The sequence below is a fragment of the Monodelphis domestica genome, chromosome 1, assembly GCF_027887165.1.
Source record: "Monodelphis domestica isolate mMonDom1 chromosome 1, mMonDom1.pri, whole genome shotgun sequence".
In the NCBI taxonomy this organism is placed as follows: Eukaryota; Metazoa; Chordata; class Mammalia; order Didelphimorphia; family Didelphidae; genus Monodelphis; species Monodelphis domestica.
Window position 1 is genome coordinate 14020860 of NC_077227.1, and position 3473 is coordinate 14024332.

A 3473-nucleotide genomic window follows, 5' to 3' on the forward strand; every position below is an offset into this window, starting at 1 on the left:
TGGGAGAGAGGTAGCCAAGTCTTATCCCCCTGACAGAGCAAATATGTCTCCTCTGAGAATATCTCCGGGAGATGGAGGACAATAACTGCAGAGATTGACTTTGGTAAGAGGACCCACTACCTCCCCTTTGGTCCCAGCTATTGTGAAGCAAGATGGATTCTTCTACCTCTGATCTCCTTAAGGACACCCACTGTCACTTCCCTTCAGAAACCTCTGGGGTCACCCCATTATCAAGGAGTGATGCTGTTCCTTGGGTTAGGCAGTTTGGATCACTGGGATCCTGAGTTAACCTTCCCCTTTTGGGGAAAGATGTGATTCTCCCCAAATCTTCTGTCCCCTTTCCTCAAAGTGTCAGAAACCAGCCAGACCTATTTCTAAAGAGTATACAATTTATTTTGGTTCACACAGGGAAGTAGAGGTAAGGGTGTCAGACAAGGAAAGTGGGGAGTAGGAAACCCTAACACTTGTCCCCTGTGGCAGATAGGCCTTCCCAAGACCTTGGGGTTCAAAGCTGAGTGCCTTGAACCCTCTTCTGGCCAGCTGCTGGTCGATCCCTATTCTTCAGCTAACTAGCTCTTAATTCAGGAGTCCAGGAACAGGTTAGGGAGAAATGTAGAAGGAGATCTTGACAGCAAGTTTCTCTGTAGATGGTTTCCTTTCAAAGTCCCCCTCTACAGTATTCACAGATGACTCTGTGCTATTGTTGAGAACGAGGAAGAGGTGTGCAGGGGTTCATAGGGAACACTGTTTATCCCCAGAGAGATCCAGCTTCTTCCCAGCTTGAGAGGTTTGCCTCCTTCCTCTTCTCTTGGATGAAGAAGGGCCCCAGTGACAGTTGGAGCTCACCCATCCCCCTTCTGCTCTCTGACTGGAATCCTGAGGTTCTGCTTTTTGTTTCTTTCTCTTCTTTGCACCTCTCCCATGCTTTGGATTTATTCCTCCCTTATAAAAATCACTGAGGAAAAACATGAACTTTCGCTTTCCCCCCTCAGATTCTATAGGGTCCTCTGTCTCATCAGGTGTTGGATCATTTCCCTTCATTTTTCAGTATTTGTAGAGGCCTGAACTTATTTATTAGATCTGGAGGCCATATTTCCTTCTGCTGTTAATATGTTCTCTGATGATTTATCTGCTTATGTTGAAGGTCTCTGAATTTTCTTCCATGATCTATGGTGATTTCAATGTTTTCTTCCCTTATTTTCCCCGTTGAGCTGAATCCTGCCCCTCTGATGGCTTCTTCAAGCACTTCATCCTTTCTGAGCATTCTTGATTCACCAGTCCAGGGCTCTCCCCCAAATGACTTTCCTGAAGACCTAGTTGGCTCCATCTGGATTCTGGACTCTTTTCTCAGGCTTGGCACAGCCCTGCACACCCCTCACTCACCCCTTCTCCCCTTGTCCCTCCATACACATGTAATTGATGTTCTTTCTTGTACCCCCTTTTCCTCGGTACTTTAATCGATAGTTCAGAGACATGCTGATACCACTGCAGCTGGAGCTGGGGGGATTCCTGCCCTTTAGAGTTTGGGTCCCTGTGGCTCTGGGAGGAGGAGGAGGGGGCGGGATGTGAGGATAAACCCTGTTTCAAGCCCAGTTGTGCCCTGCCCTTTTTCTTCTTTTCCCCTGCTTTCCTGCAAAGATCATTTCCAGCACAGTGGTCCTTGACCTCAGCCAGTTCAGTTCAGAACTTGGGTCTCCCCAACATTGGAAAGAAGGAGGGGACATTGGGGTGTGGGTCAGGTCTTTGGGCTGGCTAGTGCAGATGTGCCTCCCCTCATTTTACACATGTGGAATCAGAGACCTAGAGAGGTATAAGTGCCTTGGCCAAGATCACGTAGGTTATAAGTGACAAAGCAAGGGTTTAAGCTCAGATTCAAGCGCTCTCACTTAAATTCTCTTTGATAGAGAAGATTGTGACATTGAGTTAATGTTGAGGAAGATCAAGGGAGCCTCCCTAAGAGGAAGATTTTTTCCCCAAATTAATATTTAAAGTGCTGCCTTCTATATATGAATCCTCCTGGGTTCTTTCTTTTTTTACCGGAAAACTTTTTATTCTAGGTGGAGTAGGATAGCTGGACAAAGTTTAGATGACTGCAATTTTGTTGGCACCATCCAATGCAACATAGTCTAGAGTAAGTTGAATATAGACCTTCTCTCCACCAGGCCAGATCAGAGTATTGACCGTGGCTACATCAGTGTCATACAGCTTCTTTACTGCTTGCTTGATCTGATGCTTATTGGCCTTGACGTCCATAATGAAGATGAGGGTGTTGTCCTCAGTCTTCTTTGTAGCAGACTCAGTGATCAGGGGAAACTTAATGATGGCATAGGCCAGCTTGTTTCTCCAAGGAGCACTTTTCCAAGGGTATTTGGGCTGCCTTTGAAGTCTTAGAATCTTGGGTCACTGGAAGGTGGGAGATGTTTGGATCTTCTTTTTGTGGCTACAGATACCCTTCAACACTTTCTTCTTGGCCTTCAAGGCCTTGGGCTTGGCTTCTGACTTAGGGGCGACAACCACTTCCTTCTTGGGCTTTGACACCATCTTAGAGAAAAGGGAGGGGAAAACAGCTGGATTCTTTTACTCTATGTGTCCCTGGATCCTTCTCCTTGCTGTGGGGCCTATACCATGACTTCAGTCAGACAGTTTGTGCATGCATGTCTGCAGGGTGTGGAAAATAAGACTAAAAAGGCTGGATCATACAGGAGGGCAGAGGGAGGGATCTCTGCCCTCCCTACGATCCTCTACATAGCTTTCTTAGTTACCTGAATTAATTAATAAAAATAAGTAACTGACTATCAGTAGGTATTATTCTCTTTGTTTTATAGATAAAGAAACTGAGGCTTAAGGAAATGCAATCACTTCTCATAGTTCCTACAACTAGTGAGTGACAGAAGCATGCTATGAACACAAGCTGGACTGGGGACCGGCACCCAGGCAGCTTTCCACTAAGAAGACCTACTTGTGTGTTAGCATCTGCTTCTCAGTCATTTTGTACAACTCATTGCAGGTAGCCTTTTCTAAGCTTATCCACTCCTACCACCTTCCACTTGACATTTAATAAGCCATAATCAGGGACAGAAGCCCTAGCTTCATATATTGGTTTGGCATTACTTCTCTATTTTTGTCCATCTGTGACCTCATCTATGTGGGTACTTTTTTCCAGTCATAAAGTTCAAAGTCTTTGCACTGCAAGTATTATCCAGGACCTCTTATGGACCTTTACAAGGAGGTACAGTCAACTTGGGTTGTGGGGTCTCTAGATTTCTTGACACTGTGTGGTTTCCTCTGACTCCCAAGGGCTGTCTGTTGGCAATTGCTTACTTAGCAGCAATCATGGGTCCTCAGTGTCCTCTTGTTTTTAATTGTTAATATTTTTCTGTGTGATGTGTTTTATCACATGAAACATTTTCTTATTATTCATTTTTGTAAGTGGATAATCTTATAAAACCAAAACTCCAAATCATACATCCAAA

General features: G+C 44.9%; 1 pseudogene; it reads right to left on the reverse strand.

Annotated features, from left to right (window-relative positions):
* Positions 1-380: 380 nt before the first annotated feature.
* LOC130453883 (60S ribosomal protein L23a-like) lies at positions 381-3224 on the reverse strand (annotated as a pseudogene).
* Positions 3225-3473: the final 249 nt, after the last annotated feature.